Raw genomic sequence first — 21757 nt, forward strand, 5'->3', positions numbered from 1 at the left:
CATTTTGGGGATCTTGCTGATTATGAGAGTGGTCATCCACTCTCAAAAAATCAGGCTAAACATGTAAGGTTTCAACAACCATTTAAATATGTTTCTAGGAAAAAGCGTCCACATTCCATTTTAAAGAATACGTCCCCTATGGGTATGATGTACAATGCACCGCAGGATCTCCAACACCAAAAAGGAATAACAATGTCCCTTTAGATTTAAACAAAAGCGGGGAGCCAGGAAGCATAAATGGGTTGGATAATATGGAAGGGTTACTGAGAATGTTTGCTCAGAAATAACCAATTCAAATGTGTTAAATATTTCCTCTTGTACTTTAACACCTGTACATATTAATATTTTGAATAAAGGATTAACTTTTATACCTGGCTTTTTTGTTCCCGAGGACATTTTTGCTAATGATATCATTGCTTTTTTGCAGAACTCTTAGCCTACGGTTGTTTTTTTTTCAGGATAATGATTCCAATAGGGTCCAGGATGAATTCAGGAATCATAAGTATACTTTTACATACCACCCATGAATTCTACTGTTCATATGTTTCAGAACAGTGTGCTTAGAGGCATACATTTCTACTCTAGGGAGTCTGGTGTTGGATCAAATAACCTCTCAAAGATTGAACTGCAATGTATTAAGGAACTGGCTGATAATCATAGATTGGTTATATTGTCTGCTGATAAAGGTGGGGTGGTTGTAGTACAAGATTGGTCTCAATATAATTCTGAAGCTTTGAGGCAACTTTCGGATGGACGTCGTCATTCGTGTTTGCCCCTTAATCTGACCCCGACCTTTAAGAAACAGATAGATGCATTTCTTTCTTTGGCCAAAGATGAGGGAATTATTTCAAACCATACATTCCAATATTTATCTGTGCCAGACCCCATCTCTCAATACATCTATTTTCTCCCTAATGGAATCATCTTGGTAGGCCTATTGTTTCCAGGAGAGGCTCACTGACAGAACCATTGTCTCAGTGTTTGACAAAATATCTCAAAACCCTTTTGAATGTGGTACATGCCCATATACAGGACATAACTGAATTTCTTCAGATTATTTCTGAGTCACAACTAGAACTGGGATGGTTACTTTGTACCCGTGATGCAACTGCCCATTATACTAACATCCCTCATTGGGCAGGTATCGATGCTTTGGAATATTGGCTTTCTAAATCTGGTCTTTATTCACCAGGATTTAATACATTATTGTTAGGATCAGCTGAACATGTCCTTACCAAAAACATATTTTTATATCGTGATGTCTATCTACAAATTCAGGGAACGGCTATGGGGGCTTCTTTTGCCATTATATATGCTGATTTATTTATGCCACACATTGAAGAGCAGATCTGCGATAGTTCTCAACATATTTTTGGAAGACATGGACATATGGAGGAGGTATTTGGATGACTGCTGGTTGGTGTGGAGATCGGGCTCTGAATATCTTCAAGATTTTGTCAGCTATTTGAATGAAAACAAGTGGGGAATACAATTTACGGGGAACTACAGTCAGGGCAGTATTGCATTTTTGGATGTATTAGTTACTAGGCAAAGGGATAATACCTTGAGTTCTGAAGTTTACCGTAAATACCCAGAGTACATTTCCTTTCTCCACGCCACCAGCTACCCTCCCTCTCACATATGCAGGAATATTCCAAAGTCTCAATACATGAGAATGAAACGTATTTGTTCTAAGGAAGCATCATATGATCTATATAGGGATGATCTCACCTCCCGGTTTTTGAAAAGGGGTTATAAATTGGGACATATATTACATGCTAAGAACACTGTGGATTCTATAAATAGGGATTCTCTCCTGGAATATAAAATCAAGCCTCAGGAACAAGAGTCAGTTGTTCGCTTTGTAACAACTTATGGTAGGAATACTGCTGTGTTAACTAATAGTGCCCAACGACATTGGAACATTCTTTTGGCAGATAACAGATTATCTGGTATTCTGAAAAATAGATGCCAGTTTTCCTATAAGAAGGGTAGAAACTTGGGCTCTATTTATTGAGTCATTACAAACGTGGACACAGCCAAGATAGCTTACAAGTCCAATCTACTTTATTAGGGGATCATTTGATTGGTTGTTTTCCCTGTGGTCATTGTGTATATTGCCCCAAAGTTTGTAAGACTAAGGATTTCAGCAGCAAAAACACCAGTGAGGTTTACAGAATTTATTTTTTTGATAATTGTCAAACTGACTGGGTTATCTATCTGGTCATGTGCAGTTACTCTGCGTTTTATATTGGCCAGACTTCACGTCCGGTCAAGTTCAGGATTGCAGAGTATTTTTGTGATATTAGGCATCAGAGAATTACCAATGCTCTCTAAAAACCCACCGCTGCAAATACTAATGCGTCCTTTTATTTTACTATTATTTATTGGATCAGGGGCAATAGATCTAATAAGTTCGGATGGCATCAGACCCTTAACAACATGGAAAAGAAATGGATTATTAAATTGGGGGGGGGGGGGTTATTCTCTCCTGGATTGAATGAGCACCTTTAATTATTTAATTATTGTATTAAACACTAACTGTATTAATTAAACCTCATCTTCTGACTGTATAAGAGAATGGGGATGTGTTACTTGTGATTTGTATGAACTGAAGAAAGTTACTTTTATCCAAGCCAAAACCAGTTTGCTTAACACTCTCTGTTATGTGCTTTTTAGCACTACATTAAAATCAATTTGTTTGCCACAGTCTGCTGGTCTGTATTTTCATGAACTGGTTTAATTTGCGACCTTGCAGTTGCCGTACAGGCAGGGGCTTTCTTACTCTAAGGAAACTCCTCATCATCCTGTCCATGTCTGAGGGTAAGATGCTCCCTGGAGAATCTAGAAGGGGCTGAGGTATGAATGGATTTTGAAGGAGAAGCCCACTGGGATCCCACCACTCTGTGGCATTCCTGATCTGGGGAATGACTTTTGTGTCTAGGATCTGAAGCATTCGGATTCCTACACGATCTAAATGGGGAGCTCAAGATAACTAGCTCTGGATCTGAACGTGTTGGATCAGAGCCCTGAAGCACAACCTGCCATGGATGTAAGGGAGCTAACAGAGCCATGGGAAGAGAGGTAAGATGCGAGCATCTCCAATCAGAGGAAAGCTTGGCACCAGAAGACTGATGCTGAGCCTTTGGATCTAACTCTGCCGAAGACTGCTTCGAATCTGAGGGACTGTGATCAGAGAGTCTCTGCTGTTTCTGAGCAGCCAGAGGTGAAGCCCCCAGGGAGGCAGAGGAGGCTTTTCTCTTAGGGTCTTTATGGCTGCTGGAAGAGGATGAGCCTGAAACAAATGGACCCCCTATGAGCCATGCCCTTGAGTAGAAGATTATTCTGGAGATCTGCCAACACCCGAGGATTGAACACAGCGCAAATTTATCAAGCAGCCTTGAGGTTGTCGGACCCCAGACAAACACATTTCATGTGGGTGTCAGAATTAGGCATCTTCCATACAAAAGAACATCTTTTAAATCTGGTAGGTTTGTCTGACATGCAAGTGCGCACACACACACACACACGCACACACACACACACACACACACACACACACACACACACACACACACATGCCACACAGCTAAGTGGGAAGAACTAACAACAAAGCCCCAAACTACCTACCAATAAAGATACTAACCAGTAGCCGGGACCTAACACACAAACAAGCCAAAAGAATATAGCCACAACAAAACCCCACAAGTCCCAAAAACTAAGCTAAGGGGGAGGGACATGGAAAAAGGGCACCAAGCACCAAAAGGGAAAGCAAGGTAAAGGAGAGAAAGCCTAATGCCGTTCGAGAGCTAAACAGGGAAGGGGGAAGATATTTAAACTAACTACTAACTAGCCAAAAAAATAGAGAAAGGATACACTAACCCAAGAAAAATACCTTAATAGACGCTGTAGGCCAGGAATCACTTTTGTAGCTAAATGCAGCAACCAAGACCTGAGGGTTTGATGGTAGAGAGAGAAATTAGGGGAGTGGGAAGAGCTCGAGCCTTGAAACTACTTTGTAAAGTTCCGGACTGGATCCAACAACGGATCCAAGACCCAGACGTGATGAATAATGAAATGGATAACATCAGATCAAAAAATCAATGAGGTGTACAGGGGACAGGTCACAAGCATGATGTGCTTACTAATTTTAGTCAAATCCTAACAGCATCACAATTCATTCTGTTTCACTCAGGTCTACAACTGCACAACTCTTCTTCTTCTTCTTCTTCTTCTTCTTTCGGCTTTTCCCGGTTAGGGGTCGCCACAGCGGATCACCTTGTCCGCTCATGATTGGCAGTGGAGTTTTACAGTGTCAAGTTGAAGCCTGGCGCCCAACCTTCCCCAGAAGGCACACACACAGACACACACACACACACCCCTATGGCCAATTTAGAGTGTCCAATCCACCTGCAGCATGTCTTTGGAATGTGGGAGGAAACCGGAGCATCCGGAGGAAACCCACGCGACCACAGGGAGGATATGCAGACTCCACACAGAAGGCACCCCAGCCGAGAATCGAACCGGAGAACCTCTTGCTGTGAGGCAACAATGCTAACCACTGCACCACCGTGGCCACCCCTAAACTACTACCTGAATGGCACAAGTGTCAAACACATCAAGTACATCAAATACATAAAAAAAAGTGACAATATGCTTTAAATAAGCCTTTTTGCCATTGATTAAAAAGAACTGACAGACTAGCCATAATACAAAACAGACAGCCCTCAAGTCACTCAAACCAGACTATTTACATTCCAAAAGAGAAAATAAGAGTAGGCTGGTACTTGCAGCAAACTGAGGTACACACAAGCAGAAAATAACATCCAAAATATGCTTTACTACCATAACTCTGAACCCATCCTCAAGACTGCTCCAGACATTAAGAAAACCAAACTGCAGTTCTAACTGCAACACAACAAATTCTATAACTTGCAATTGCAGAATTAAAGGATTTTTGCAGAGGGGTGGGAGCAAGCAGCATATGCCCCCTTGATATAGGAATCTATGCACTCCTCCAACAATACTCAAAGTAGAGTTGTGTAGCCAATTTAACAACACAGTATATGTTCAATCAAGTGTGGTTACTGTTGCAGTCATACTAGGTATCGCCCCACGGCAGGCTGAACCTACCAATCTGTCCTTACTTTCACAGCTGAGCACACTTCCCTCTTGGCAACAGTAACATCACCTGACCACACATCTTCATTTACCTGGCATGTATATGGCATTCACCTGTGCCACCCTTTTATTTTATTAACCAAGTAAGTGAACTAGTCTAGAAACTGTTTTCAGCTATGACATGAGACAGGTAGCAGAGACAAAGTACAGTTGTGTACACTTACCATAAATGTAGATGTTCGAGTGTATTCACTGTTGCAGTCATTACTGTTGGGTTCTTCCTGCTGGCAGGCAGCCCTCAGTCGGCCAGAATCCCAAAGTCTGGGTCCGGCGTTGGCTGAAGCTGCTTCCTCCCTGATGGCAGGACGCCAGGGGTACAAAGGCTCCAGCTGACGCCATTTTACTCAGTCTTTTCTTTCCCCAGATGCCAGGTGCCCAAAAGGGCTAATAACTTAGTCAAAAATATAAACATGCATCAAACATAAAACATTCCCCATTTTCACCAGCAAATACACCTCAGAGGAAAGAAAGTGAGTAAGAAAAAACAGACAGTATTCACAGACACAACAAGAGAGGGGAAAGGAGGGAGGGTAACCCAGACTGCAACAGTGAATACACTCGAACATCTACATTTATGGTAAGTGTACACAACTGTACTATGTTCATCGTGTTTCACTGTTGCAGTCATTACTGTTGGGTTGAAGCCCAAAGCTTAGGAAAGGGTGGCTGGCTCTGCTACAGAAGGGGCAGCTAAAAGGCCCGGAAGAACTGCAGAGGCAAAGCCTGCCCTGGATTTAGAGTAGAGAGGGAGATTATAGTGCTTAGTGAAGGTATGCACAGAACTCCAAGTAGCAGCTTCTAAGATATCCTTGGTAGGAAACTCCTCTAAGGAAGGCTGCTGAAGCAGCAGGAGCTCTGGTAGAATGCATCCTAATGTCACTAGGAACTTGTTTGCCATGATGAGTGTAACAGAACTTGACACAGTGAGCAATCCATTTGGAAATAGTTTGTTTTGTGATTGCTTTTCCTTGTGATGTAACAGCATAGGCTACAAACAATTGGTCAGTTTTCCTGAAAACTTGGTCCTGTCCAGGTAAAAACGAAGCTGCCTATGAATGTCCAAGGAATGCAAAATCCTCTCCCCTTTATTTTGGTAAGTGAATAGTTTGATTCAAGGCCACTTTTGAAACCACCTTAGGCATGAATGAAGGGTTTGTCCTCAGTGAAACCCTGTCCTGGTGAAAAATAATGAAGGGCTCCACAGCCATGAGTGCTTGTAACTCTGAAACTCTTCTGGCAGAGGTTATTGCTAAAAGTAGAGCTGTTTTCCATGATAAAAACTTTAAATCTGTAGTAGCTGCAGGCTCAAAAGAAGGCAGAGTCAACTTTTCCAAAACATAACTGAGATCCCAAGCTGGAGTTGGTGCTCTTCTAGCGGGCCTTATATTCTTTGCCTCTCTGAGATACTGTTTAAGCAACGGATGAGAGAAAACTGGGGGATCCGTATTGTAATGAGCAGAAATTGCTGAGGCATGTATTTTGATAGATGAAAGAGATAGGCCCCTATGTAGTATCTTTGTTAAATATTGTAAAATCAGAGTAATGTTTGGGGCTGCGGTATCAAAACCTTGGGCTTGATTCCAGGTGTAAAATCTCTTCCATTTTCCTGCATAAGATTTCCTGGTGCTGGGCCTTCAGGCTTCAAGGATCACATCCATTACCTGCTTGGTAAGGGTAGAAGTATTTACAGCCCTTGGATCCACCAGGCAGCTAGACTCAGAGTTTTGATATGGCTGTGCAGGATCCGGCCTTTCTGTTGAGACCGTAGATGTGGGATTTGAGGTAGAATCCAAGCTGGGCCCGGAGACAAGTTCATCAGGGTTGAATACCAGAATTGGCGCGGCCAGTTGGGAGCCAGTAGAATCATTCTTGGTCTGTCCTGCTTTATCTTTAGAAGCACCCTTGGCAGGAGAGGTAGTGGAGGGAATGCATATACTGAGAGGTTCTTCCAACTGAATGAGAGAGCATCCACATTCCATGCTAATTTGTGGTAAGTCCTCGTACAAAAGGTTTGAAGCTGGTGGTTCTGGGGGGATGCAAAGAGATTATGTCCGGCCATCCCCATGCCTCTGTTATCATCCTGAATATTTGAACATCCAATATCCATTCGTGTAGGTCTGCGAGGTTAATGCTTAAGCAGTCTGCCAAGAGTGTTGTCTTTTCCTGGCAGGAATTGAGCTTGTAAATCCACCTTGTAGGCCAGTGCTGTGTTCCACAGAGTCATGGCCAGTCTGCACAGGGGGTAAGAGAGGGAGCCTTCCTGTTTGTTTATGTACCACATCACTGTAGTGTTGTCTGTCTTTATGAGCAACTGCCCTGGTTGTATAAGATCTTTGAAAGCTGTCAAAGCATTCTGTATAGCTAACATCGCCTTTAAGTTGATGTGCAGGTGCGTCCGGTTCTCTGACCAGTTACCCTGTACGCATTTCCCTGCATGTGAGCTCCCCATGCATAATCCCAGGCATCCATCGTTATGGCTTGTTTGGCTGGAGCAGGACTGAAAGGCTTCCCCTTGTTCTGGAGACAGGCCTTGGCCCACCAAAGAAATTCTTGCTGGAGACAAGGCAATATTGCAATATTGCAATCACTGTTTCCAAACTGTGGTAATGCTGAGACCATACACTCTTTAGGTACCACTGAATTTTCCTCATATGCAGTCTTGCATATGGTATTAGTAGGATGCAGGATATCATGTAACCCAAAGCCTGCAGAATTTTTCTTGCAGTTAGCTGACTCACTGAAGCCAAATTTTTGAAAGAGGAAGCCAGCTGCACTTGTTTGTCTGGTGTCAGGTAAGCCATCTGGGTTGTAGTGCTTAAAAGAGCACCCAGGAATGTAATCTTTTGAGTGGGCACCAGATTTGATTTCTTTAGATTCACTGTGAACCCTAGACACCTCAGAAGGTTCTGCACAAAGTCTAGATGCTGAAATAAAGTATCCTTGCTGTCTGCTTGAATGAGGCAGTCGTCCAGGTAAGGGTATATCTGGATACCCTTCTGCCTGCAAAATGCCACTACTGGTGCCAGGCACTTGGTAAAGACCCTGGGTGCAGTAGATAAGCCAAAAGGCAGCGCAGAGAACTTGTAGTGCTTCAAGCCCACTTTGAATCTCAGGTACCTTCTGCACTCCTGACTTATTGGAATATGCAGGTAAGCTTCTTTTAAATCCAAAGTCACCATCCAAGCATTCTTGCCCAACATAGGCAGCAACTGCTGCAGAGTGAGCATTTTGAATTTTGGTATATCCAGAAAGGTGTTTAAAACTGACAGATCCAGGATTGGTCGCCATGTGTTTTGTTTCCTGGGAACCAGGAAAAGTCTTGAGTAAAAACCTTGCTGTATCTCTGTGTTTGGCACCAGGGTTATGGCCCTCATAGCCATGAGGGACTGAATTTGTTTTTGTGCTTCTGCTCATTGATTTTTTGGCAGGTTCGGCCATCCGTTTGGTTTTGGCAAAGTATGGAAATGAAATGTGTAACCCCTTAAAATTATGTGCAGAACCCATTTGTCCTGGGTTATGCGGCTCCAATTCTGATAAAAAAGGGAAAGTTTTTCTCCCAAAGGTACTTCCAGGAGAGAAGCCCCTGGAGCTATTAAGGGAGAGTCATTGAGACTGCTTTCTGTAAGATTGAGACCTATCCTCTCCACCCTTGGGGGTGGAGGTACTCCACTGCCTGGATCTGAAAGGGGTTTGCGCTTGTCCTCTCCCCCTGGAACGCCTGAATCTGCCTCTCTGAGATCTGTCCGAGCTCGGAAAGGACCAATTCTTGGCAGGCCAGTTCCTGCTGAATCTAGGTGGTTGCACTTGTAAAAAATCTTTAGCCGTCTGCATAGATTTGGCATTGTCTTCTATTTTCTTTAACACCTCCTCAGCTTTGGCCCCAAACAAAACATTGTGCTGTAAAGGGGCATCCAACAATTTTGCCTCAACCTGATCTGGCAAACTCTGCTCCTTTAACCAAGCATGCCTTCTAATAACTGAACCAGTTGCTGCAGCCCTGCAAGAAGCCTCCAAAGAATCAAAACCACAATGTAGGGTATGCTTACCCACTTGTTCAATAGCAAAAAAAAAAGATAAAGATCCTGCAACTCCTTATTTTCTGCACAACCAGAAACAGCTGACATATTTTGTTTAAACACAGACAAAAGGTATTGCTGATACTTTAACATATGAAATTGACAATTCAAAACTCTAATAGACAACGTAGCTGAAGTATAAACCTTTTTGCCCCATCTCTCCAATGCTCTGGACTCTCTATCAGAGGGGAAAGGGTTTTTAGCAGAGGCTGCATTAACACCCCTAGGACCCTGTGAAATAGTTTCTGGATCAGCTGATGGGTATTTAAAAAGGAATTTGTGAGAATCAGGGACCCTATAATACCTATTTGGTTTAACAGGGGCAGGAGGAAAAGAATCAGGAGACAGGGAAGATTCTGTAAAAACATCATCCACTATGTCTAGTACTGAGGGAATGGCCAGGGGTCTATGCTGAGGGAGAAGAAGAAAATCTCTAAGCCTTCCCTTGGAATCAGAATACTCTTGACCTTCCCAGTGAAAATGCTCTCTTATGTCATGCAAGGTTTCCCATAAGGAATAATCTTCAGGAGGAGAAGCTGAAGGAATGGATTCTAAAGCATCAGAATCCTCATAAGGAGGGAAAGAATAATCCTGTTCAGAGGAAGAAACAGAAGAAACTGAAACCTGATCTGAATATTCATAATCTGGTTCTTGTCTAGGCCTTTTGTCTGGAGGGGGATAAGAACCCCTGATCATAGTCAACAGGTCTTCGGCCATTTTAAGCATCTGTTTTTGTGGTCTAGGCCCCTGATCTGAAATGGCCTGAGCTTGTTTCTTTGTCTTTGCTGGAGCCTTAGTCTTTGCCTTTGCCTTTAAAACTGAAGCCATCTTAACATGAAGCTGTGTAGGCCTGAAAACTCCCTCAGAACCCGGTACCTGCACAGCGGCTCCGGACCCATCTGAGGGAGCATTATCCGAAGGTCCGGTTCCCTGAGATTCTGAAGGCCTCATCGGCTCCTCATGGGAGTCGGTATAGGCAAGCGGTTCCAAAGTGGCAGACGTCAGGGGCTGTGAAAGCGCCTCACTGATGACCGACGAACCGGCAACTGGCTCTGGCTGAGTATCATCTTCCTTCTTGGACCTCGGAGGCCTGTCCTTATCTTCGCGTTTCTTATGAACTGTGGTAGTCGGTAAAAATTCAGACGACATTGTGTAGTTAAATCTTCTTCCAAAATAATGAAAGGCAAAATCGTACCGATGCTTAATAGTGCGTTGGTTAAATCTAGAACAAAACCGACAACTACCTATGTCGTGGTCAGGGCCAAGGCAAGGGATACAGTAAGAGTGAAAATCTTTATGAGGCATTTGCTTCCCACGAGAAATACAATTATTAACTTTTACTGACATTGGTCTGGAGCAAGAAAAAAGTTTCCCCAATGGGGTACTTAGCTTTAAACAGAAGTCTTCGTTCTGAAATCGCCAAAAAGAAACACAGGAGTCGGCCGACCGGCACTTGCAAACTGCTTTTGCTTCGGGCACCGCGCGGCAGAAAAGACTGAGTAAAATGGCGAAGGCTGGAGCCTTTGTACCCCTTGCGTCCTGACTTCAGGGAGGAAGCAGCTTCAGCCGACGCCGGACCCAGACTTTGGGATTCTGGCCGACTGAGGGCTGCCTGCCAGCAGGAAGAACCCAACAGTAATGACTGCAACAGTGAAACACGATGAACATTAGCTACACCATCCAGATGTAATACAGATATAAAGTTCTAATTCACAACAGCATTTACAATATATTCACAATAGCATATCATTAGTTTACATTTTATTATCATGCATTTCTGAACCCTAAATAGTCTTGATTTTTGTTGCCCCTCACCAAGTCGCTGGTATTTTAAAATAAATTGTCAGCACTGACATATGCTACTGTGACTGTGACTGAGAATCTGAGCCCTCCTGGGGAACCTGAGCAGGAAGAGGAGAGGGACAAAGCAATAAGGGTAAGAATAGGAAAAAAGGTGCAATACCCATCCTGGCCCAAAAAAAGAATGAATCAGGAATCTAACACTCTTGGAGAAGTGAGGACAGAGGAACAAGTGGCTCCTCCTAGGATGTCATGAATACTAACCCCTTTAATGAAACCAGCAGCTGGTACTGTGCCCCTTGTTGAATAAGGCTCAACTTTCCCATTTGTGTCCTTTCGCAAGAATTTTTAACAAAAAATAATGCAGTGTGCTATCTATTTAGGGACAGTTCATTTTGTTATTAGTAACCTTCATTTGTACTCTGCAAAGCAAAAAAAAATGTTATCTTCAGATGGGTTTAGTTCTAAGGAATATCTTAATTACCTACATATGGCCAAAGAGTTCACAGTCCTTTTTCCCGTAGTCTGACATCTTGGACAGAACACATGGAATTTAGCCTGCTTGAGTCAGATCTACTTTTGTAATTGCTTCTGCCATGAAAGAGGGTTTAAGAACAATACTAGTCAAGCAATCACAGGAATAGACAATGCCTAGTCATTTACGCCTTCAAGCAGACATACTTAAATGTGCCACCCTTTATGAGCACTTAACGCTCAGCTTCCAAATCAAACAAGGCTGTCCATAACAGGCCTAATGTAAATTTGTGTCTATCCATCAAATAATTAAGATTAACTTTAAAGGCAAACAAAGCAGTATTTTGCTTGACCTGTACTGTTAACTTATTCCATAGACCGAGAATACACTGTTATGAACCAGCTTGTCTTGTTTATTTGCTGATGAAGATTTAGGTCCCTACTGTGAGTGCTTGTAGTCGCTTGTTTTGCAAAGAAACTGGAGTTCAAACAGGATTATGTCTTTCACTTCTCAAAATGTGAGATATGGGTCACCTCAGAATAGCCATCAGATTGCAGAATATACAGAGTCCTGATAATCTTTCGAGATTCTTGAAAGATTTGAGACCTTTAATATTTTTTTGGCAAAAAAAATCTTTACTCCCTTTCCAGTTAAGCAATATGCTTGGATATGTACATATCAAAGGGAGCATTGTAACTGATGATGGGTCTGATATGGGAACAGTAATGTGTTAAGATGGCTTGGTTAGATCTTGAAGATGTTCCGTTAGAAATTAATTGGGCCATCTAGGATTTCCTATTAGTGGAAACGTGACTGAATGAGAGTTACCAAAATAAATAACTAGGTCTTACAGCTTCTAACATAGGAGGTAGGAGCAGCTTTTTTGCCAAACACTATTATGCTACACTTTTTTTGCAATTAAGTTTCCTTTTCAGTACAATGGATATGTGCATGCTCTAGGCCTTTCTTGGAGCAATTTAGTATCAGTAGTTGAGTGGACAACAGGCTCCAGCTTGCAGTCATCAACAAACTTGGAAACTTGGTCAACCATATGTTTACTAGACTTCAAAACTGGCTGCACACTGATCAACAGGTTGGTTTCAGCCTCTCCAGTGTGAAAGCAGAAAATGAAAAAGGACCACTGAAACAGTCAGTTTTGGGTAAAATTCAGTCATTGACAAGTAATTACATTGCCTACATGCCAGCAAACAACTTCACAGAACTTGACAGAATATCAACTAGGAAGGAAGAAAATAAATAGGAAGATACCTGCAGCAGTTCTGTAAAAAGTTGCTCATGTTTTAGCTTTGGTACAGAAGATGGCTTCCAGACTTTTGAGGAAAAATAAATCAAATGTACTCAGGAGTAATTAAAATGAATAAAACACTGAAGGAATATATCAACTCATAACACAAGGGGAGAAAAAATGGAAGCTTTAACAAGCTATTCAGATGATGAAATGAAGAAAAGAAAGGCCGAGTATGAGGGTTCTCAAGAAGAGCTGCTTCAAAAAACAGATTGTGCAAGCTGCATTCCACTGCCTGCTCACAATTCTGAACGGTGGAAAAACTGACAACAGCATGTTCCCACAGCCCATTTACGTATAACTGTGGTAGTGTCTGTGGTGACATTCAAGGTTTCAGATTTTCACACTGTCTTGAAGGCTCTGAAGACTCAACAGCCATCAAGACTTAAATTCTCCTCCATGGAGATGTCAGGTATCTATATTGACCATGTCTAAACATTCATGCATAGTGACAGGTTGGGGGTAGGCTGTGTGAAGGGAATGGCCTCGCTCTTCTGAAGCTGCTGTATCCACCAATTCAATTCCCTGTTTACAGATACAACACTGTGATGGTGCATTCTACAAACTACTGCTCCCCAGAACACCCTTGGAATCCACTTCAGTTTTTCATTTGATATCTTGCCAGAGGAACCACCAAAATGTTAGATGTCACGAAGCCCAGTACGCTCAAGAACTCTGGCTATTACTTTTAACTCTTCTGAAATGTCCTGTTTTCAGGTAAGAGTCTTGACTTCTCCAATGGCAAATAAGCTTTGTCTGCATAGATATCCAATACTGCCTTCAAGAAGACTACATTTCTGATTGCACAAAATTTGGATCATAGGAAGTTACTAGGCTATTGGCCCTAGAGCTTTTACAAGTCTAGCCATGTTCTACCCTTGCTTACCTTACAGACTGAGAAAAACAGCTGAAATTAGCATACAAATTTATGATAAGCACAGACTGCCCCTATCCAAGAGGGAAATAGGTGAAACCCCTGGGGTGAATTTACAGTTTCCCATCTAATTGTCCAAGTTACGCTTAGATAAGGTCATTGAGGAGCTTTGTTTAACTTGAACTGGGAGTAGGCGGCCTCTGGGAGGCATATCTGTCTCTCCAGCAAGTGCTGTGTATGTTGCAGGCTAGGTTAAGGTCTCTAGAATGACCAAGTTTTGTCCCATTACATTTACGGATGTGCAGTATTTCCACTAAAGCAGCATCTAAGATTGCTCTGTAGGCCAGCACAAGTAGCCACTAAGCAATCTATATGATACAGAGTATAGTGACAGTGCCTTCAGTCTGTCTGTGCAAATCATGTGATGAAGGTCTTGAATTTTTTTGGTGAGAAACCTCTGAGGTCTCTCTAGCTGCTGTAGGTGTCCGGTGAGGTAAACACAGAAGGGAGCATTGTACTCTATTACTGGTCTGATGAGGGATGAGTACAGACGAGTTGTAACCTCTTTCGTTTTGGATGCTATTCCCTTACTTATGAGATGGGCAATGTAGAAGGCCTTCTTCACCACTGTGGACATATGATGATCAAAGATAAAGCTGCTATGAACCTGCATTACCAAGTCTCTCACAAATGGGTTTGAACTTACAGGGTATTGTTAATTTTGCAATTTGCTAGAACTTCACCTTTACTGAAGGGAATGATAACATTTTTTGCACTAAGTTTGAGTCTATGGCTTTGGCAGCAATCATTTGTCTGTGTAAGCCCTTTCTGTAGTACAGTGACATCGTTTTTGGGTTTCAGTGATTGCACCCAGTTTGCAGTCATCAGCGAAATTGGTAAGCCACAGGCCATCTTGTTTCACCTGAACTTCTGAGAAATAGATTCCAAAACAGAAATGGACCCAGCACAGATTACTTCCAACTTAGCCTATTCTGCATCAAAAAATGAATTTGACCCCCACAGGGAAAAAAAAACTGGAGAAAGCTGAATACAGCAGTTCGAATCAACATCCTTGATTGATGGGATGTAAACTTGTATCTACTCTTTCTACTGTATTGCGAGTAAGCATTTTCCACAAATGTTTTGTTCTCTCTTAATTTTAATACTTTTCTTTTCTGCCACAGATATGTCGGGATTAGGTCTTTCTGCTGGTATGATTGCATCTTTATTAATGTAGGTCTTGACTGCTTTCTAAAGGACAGGTTTGGAGCATACACAAGATGGGTCATTCAAGACATCCTGCTGTGGAACACCAGTCCAATTGTTTATTTGAATTTTCACAAAAATGATAGAATGTGTTCCTTCCACTTTCCCTGGTGCAGTAGGAAATATCCAGTTTCTGCATGTAGCAGTGAAAGATGTACTTCACTGACTCCATGTTTTTCCTTTATCTTCTAACCTTTTAAAATAAGGAAGTCTAAAGATCAACTCATTATCTAAGGGACATTACAGTGTGTGAGCACATTCATGAGTACATTTCATCACCTAGCAAATTAAGTGTCATAATAGATCTGTATCAATCTCATTCCTAACTTATTTGAGCCATTTTAATTATTATAATTTAAAAAAAAAAACTTATTAAATCATGCTCTAAATAAATTTAGTGCATCCCACCATGTCACCTTAAGGATATAGTGTTAGGTGCCTCCACTGCCTAACAGACACGTCTTTGCATGGATGGTGGTCTGCTCACACCTTCCCTACACTGTTACTACTGACATTAAAAGTTACTTTTTATCATCGGTGGCACAGTCGCAGGCAAGGTACTCTTCTTTTTTTCTTTTTTTTAAAACATTCTCTCTCTTCACAGAAGCACTGACCAAAAACATTCACAGATGGGGTGAAAATTTTGTTCTGCACTTTGTGCATCATATGGTAGTGCCAAGGTAAAAAATTCTACACTACCAATACACTTTAATGAGTTACCCCCTCACATCTATGGACAGGGACAGAGTCTTCAGCCAAGAGTGTCTCTGGATAACTGACCTCGTGGCAGCTGACCTGGATGCTGTAGTCACAGCATAGCATCCACAATGTAAAGCAAGTTTTACCATCTGTAAAACAGTGAATTTGGTTGATACTATGGTTTCACCCTGCACTCCCTTACAATTATTAAGTAGTTGCCTGAAATATTAACACTGACATTTCAAAATGTCTTTGGCAGACTCCAAAGAAAGAACAGTTGTGTAAAATCTAACCATAACCATACATGTCTTTCTCTTCTATATGTTGCAGTATTCATAACATACATGAGGGGAGTGGGGGTCTGTCACTGGCTGACTTGTTGGTCCAGCCAGTATACAAAAGTATAATGCTGTAGGGTACATGCGACATAGCACAGAGTACGGGTCCTACATCAGTCATAAAAACGACATCTGGTATAAAGCGGATGTCATCACATACCAATCCTCAGAACTGAGTGCTGCAAGAGCAGCATTAGCCTGAACCAAAGTGAGAAAAATACACCACTAGCATACAGGCAAATATCAGGGGGAAGGTGTGGGGGGGGATACTGCAACAGAAAAGAGGAGGACATCTATGGTTATGGGATTATGGTAAGATTTTACAAGGCTATTCTACGTCCTTCTATTCATATGTTGCAGTATTCAGAACATGATTGAGAACACCAAAGCTCATGAAGAAGGGTTGGGTAGAGGGACTATAGCACTCTCTACAAACTCCTGCAGAATAGCTCTTGCAAAACCAGCTCTGGGCCTAGAAATGCCATTTAACTTGTAGTGTTTTGTGAAGGTGTGTACAGAGGATGAGGTAGCTCCGGTTTCCTACCAACAAGTCAGCCAGTGACAGACCCCCACTCCCCTCATTTTTTGTATTTCTGTATTGCCTTTCTATATTTTGAATACTGTAGTTTGTTTTGTTTACCTTGTGTTTTGCTTGCATTCTGTTTTAACAGCATATTAAAACTTCAAAAGAGACCACAGCTCTCTCTGTTCTGAGTCAGGCAGAATTTTTTCCCTCCCTCCCACCTGTATACTGTACCTGTATACTGTAGTTTGTTTTGTTTACCTTGTGTTTTGCTTGCATTCTGTTTTAACAGCATATTAAAACTTCAAAAGAGACCACAGCTCTCTCTGTTCTGAGTCAGGCAGAATTTTTTCCCTCCCTCCCACCTGTATACTGTACCTGTATACTGTAGTTTGTTTTGTTTACCTTGTGTTTTGCTTGCATTCTGTTTTAACAGCATATTAAAACTTCAAAAGAGACCACAGCTCTCTCTGTTCTGAGTCAGGCAGAATTTTTTCCCTCCCTCCCACCTGTATACTGTACCTGTATACTGTAGTTTGTTTTGTTTACCTTGTGTTTTGCTTGCATTCTGTTTTAACAGCATATTAAAACTTCAAAAGAGACCACAGCTCTCTCTGTTCTGAGTCAGGCAGAATTTTTTCCCTCCCTCCCACCTGTATACTGTACCTGTATACTGTAGTTTGTTTTGTTTACCTTGTGTTTTGCTTGCATTCTGTTTTAACAGCATATTAAAACTTCAAAAGAGACCACAGCTCTCTCTGTTCTGAGTCAGGCAGAATTTTTTCCCTCCCTCCCACCTGTATACTGTACCTGTATACTGTAGTTTGTTTTGTTTACCTTGTGTTTTGCTTGCATTCTGTTTTAACAGCATATTAAAACTTCAAAGAGACCACAGCTCTCTCTGTTCTGAGTCAGGCAGAATTTTTTCCCTCCCTCCCACCTGTATACTGTACCTGTATACTGTAGTTTGTTTTGTTTACCTTGTGTTTTGCTTGCATTCTGTTTTAACAGCATATTAAAACTTCAAAAGAGACCACAGCTCTCTCTGTTCTGAGTCAGGCAGAATTTTTTCCCTCCCTCCCACCTGTATACTGTACCTGTATACTGTAGTTTGTTTTGTTTACCTTGTGTTTTGCTTGCATTCTGTTTTAACAGCATATTAAAACTTCAAAAGAGACCACAGCTCTCTCTGTTCTGAGTCAGGCAGAATTTTTTCCCTCCCTCCCACCTGTATACTGTACCTGTATACTGTAGTTTGTTTTGTTTACCTTGTGTTTTGCTTGCATTCTGTTTTAACAGCATATTAAAACTTCAAAAGAGACCACAGCTCTCTCTGTTCTGAGTCAGGCAGAATTTTTCCCTCCCTCCCACCCATTTAAGTTGTCTTGTTAAATACCACTGTCTTTCTAGTTGCCCGCCTCTTATGTTAATCTGACCATATATCTCATTTCTCTCTACTTTCACTGGCTTATGTGAGTAATCACAAAACCATCACTTTTGAAATCCCACCCCTTCAATTATTTAAATTTATTGGCCATCCTACAGTATTTCATAGTACCAAAATACAAAAGTAACCACCCCTTTCAGTCCATCTTGCTGTTTTAAAATAGTAACTCTCCACTAAACCTTAACTTTTAAACAGGCAAAACTCAAGTTACCTACTTTCATATCTAACTTCTCTAGTGCACACTGCAGAGTGCATTCTTTTCAATCTTACCTTTAAGCATCCCTGTTACTAGCACTTTCTCTAATACCTAAAAGATCATCTCTACTTGACTCCAAGTAGACTTTTCTCTATCTGTTAAACCTAGCACTTGCTCCTACAGTACTTATTACCTTGATACGGCACTCTTATAGATAGCACCCCAAAAGGCAAACCCCATTTCTCGGTCACCCACGTCCCCGGAATCTCTTTTAAAGTTTTTTGTCTAGTCCTTCTAGCATGTCGAGGGATCAGTTGCTAGTGTCCTCTCCTGCTCAGCTGGTGAACCTGGGAATATTGAGGCAATGTTACAATTGCCTCATGTACCTGAACAACCCTCTCCTCCTCCCACAAAACACAAATACATGCGAGAGATGCAACTATACGGCCAAACTGGAGGCTGAGCTCTCTCAACATAGGACTGGCAAGACCAGTCAGGAGGAGAAGGTTACCACACACACTATAGACCCAGTCTCACATAGTACCATCACAACCTCAAATCATACACATAAACACACAAAGACATACTCGGCGGCTCTGATCAAAAATCTACCAAAACAGCAGAGGCCACCAAAGCAGACACCCAAACAACCACCACCTCAGAACACAACACCTGCAACACATAGACCTCACAGTCAGAGTGTCAAACAGTCACAGCCCTTAAGGCCAAACACAATGCCAGACACACTAGTCATTGGTGACTCCATAGTCAGACACACTGATGTCACGCTCACCAGACTGAGTAAGGAGAAGGTCACAGTAAGCTGCCTGTCGGGCGCTAGAATCCGCCACATAACGCAAGCACTCAGGTCTCTCAACAGCAGGTACAAATACGACTCAGTCATTGTCCACGCTGGTGTAAACGACCTGAGGCACCTCCTTGGACTACATGAAAAGAGACATTGAGGAGCTCTCTGATTATGTAGCCCAGGCAGGTATGACCCTGACCTTGAGCAGTATCCTACCTTCACCAAGAATGATGCCACAATACAGAGATAAGATGATCAGCTTTAACAATTGGCTTAAACTCTGGTGTCATTCAAAGGGGATCCAATGTCTGTCTGCCTGGGATGACATGCTGGACAAGCCACGCTGCTTCGCAAGGGACGGCTTGCATCTGTCACCCCTGGGATTCCGGATATTGGCAAAGGCTCTTGCCACCCCCATAGTGCCTTTTTTAGGCAAGGCTCAAATTCTAAACCTACCACCCTAGAACACAAAAAGGAAAAAACTAAGGGTAATGCTGCTCAATGCCAGAAGTCTAAATCTCAAAATGCACACACTCGAGGCCCTTCTCAGTATGGAGACCATCGATGTCTGAGCAGTGACAGAAACCTGGTTCAAGGCTCCTGAGAGCACCCCAGCACTATCAGGTTTTACCTCTTATCATGCGTTCCGGCCCCAAAATCCGGACAATACCAAGAAAGGAGGGGGGGTATCCATATTCATCAAAGACACCCACACCTCAAGACTGGTGGCAACGCATGATGCATCGGAGACCATCCAGGTGCAATTAACCATAGGCAAGACTGCTCTGCAAATTGTAGCATGTTACAGGCCACCCTCACAAACTCAGGAACCTCACATGGCCTTCCTGAAAACACTAGAGGGGATAAATGTATCACCAAACACCATCATACTAGGTGACTTCAATTACCCTAATATAGACTGGGAACACTACTCAAGCCCCAACACCCTAGCCCAAAAGTTCCTGGAATTCATAAACTCAAATGCCATGGAACAACTAGTCACCATCCCCACAAGAGGAGAAAACATACTTGATCTCATCATCACGAACATGGGAGCACAATGTTCAACACCGAAGTATACCCCTCACTGGTGAGATCAGATCACAAACTAATCTCGCTGGAGGTCCTCATCCCACCCCCACCTGAAATAAAAGACCACAGTAAAGAACTTCTCGAAAGCCGACTTCACACTTCTAAAGACTAGTGTGGTCTCCTTTAAGGCCCCGAGCGGAAAACAGTACTCAAGCCGCTGAATCACTTACAAATGCCTTCTACCAGCACCTGCAGGACTGCATGGATAAGGCAATCCCAAGCAAAACAAAGACTCTTTGTACCAAAGGCAAGCGTCCAGTCTGGTGGACCCCAGCCATAAACAAACTCTACAACAAAAGGAGGAAGCTACTACAAGATAGAGCAAAATCCTTAAAAGGTAAGACACCCTTGATCACTATAAGTAAAAAACTAAGAGCTCTCATAAAATCATCCAAAGCAAATTTTGAGAGAAAAATAGCTAAAGACTCAAAAGACACTCATAAGGCCTTCTTTAGCTATGTTAGAAACCTGGGAGGAAACTCCCAGATATGCTCAGAACTAGTTCAAAATGATGTGAAGATTACTGATCCTACAGACATTGCCAACATACTGGCTGACAGGTTCAGTGCAAACTTCTCCCCGCCGTCCCCCGCAAAGGAGAGATATCTATACCAAGCGATTGCAGCCCCCCAAACATCTCCAACACCCAAGTGAGAACTTCTCTCTCCAAAGCAAAAAACACAGCATCCATGGGACCTGATGGTGTCCCCGGCTGTGTGCTCCACGAACTCAACGAGGAATTAAACCCACAGCTAGGACAGCTGTTTAATCATAGTCTTACCTCTGGATACGCACCCAGGAGTGGCGCACTGCAACTGTGGTCCCACTTCACAAAGGCGGTGCCTCCACCGACCCTGGAAATTACCGGCCCATTAGCTTGACAAGCCTTATCTGCAAAGCCATGGAGAGGATCATAATGGACCTCATAAATAAAGACATAGGGAATTTGCAGACTTTGGATCCATCCCAGTTTGGCTTTGTCAAAGGCAGATCATGCCTTCTAAACTTGGTTGACATTTTCGAAACAGTCACCAAAGCCATTGATGAGGGAAAGGCAGTCCATACAGCCTACCTCGATCTGGCGAAGGCCTTCGATACAATACCCCACTCGGGTATCATTGAAAAACTCATCAGCTTAAATGTTAACCCATACATCACAAGATGGGTTGCAAACTGGCTGAGTGACAGAACCCACAGGGTCAGAGTTGCTGGCGCCTTGTCAGACTCAAAGCCTGTCACAAGTGGTGTACCACAGGGCTCAGTCCTGGGCCCACTCTTGTTTGGCATCTACTTTTCCGAAGTACAAGCAGACACAGGAGGGTTATGGCTGACAAAGTTTGCAGATGACTGCAAACTGGGCGCCATAGTAGAAAACACATCTGACACAGATATCCTTCAGAAGGGTCTCACAGAAACGGATAACTGGTGCCAGAGCCATGGCCTAAAGTTAAATGCCAAAAAATGCATAGTCATACCCTTCGGGAAAAACAAGGTTACACCTAGCTACCAAATAGGTGGCAATCCACTGAGCACAGAAGAAGTTATCAGGGACCTGGGGACCCAGGTTGATAGTAGTCTGTCATTCGACACCCATGTAGCTAAAGTAGTTAGGAAGACCTTCTACATTGCCCACCTTATCATGAAGGGATTCTCATCTAGATCAAGGGAGGTCATAG

At 42.6% G+C, this 21757-nt stretch overlaps 1 protein-coding gene and 1 long non-coding RNA gene across 4 annotated transcripts in view; both read right to left on the reverse strand.

The window, feature by feature from the left end:
* CHD2 (chromodomain helicase DNA binding protein 2) overlaps positions 1-21757 on the reverse strand; it is a 3702317-nt gene that overhangs the window by 1253661 nt on the left and 2426899 nt on the right. The gene's annotated exons all lie outside the window — the stretch shown is intronic.
* On the reverse strand, positions 16606-17444 carry LOC122807272. The gene is made up of 2 exons (XR_006365613.1): positions 16800-17444; positions 16606-16655 (listed from the first exon to the last, which is right to left on the reverse strand). It is a non-coding gene; the product is annotated as an uncharacterized LOC122807272 (long non-coding RNA).

The sequence above is a fragment of the Protopterus annectens genome, chromosome 7.part0, assembly GCF_019279795.1.
Source record: "Protopterus annectens isolate FY-2018-M chromosome 7.part0, PAN1.0, whole genome shotgun sequence".
Lineage (NCBI taxonomy): Eukaryota > Metazoa > Chordata > Ceratodontiformes > Protopteridae > Protopterus > Protopterus annectens.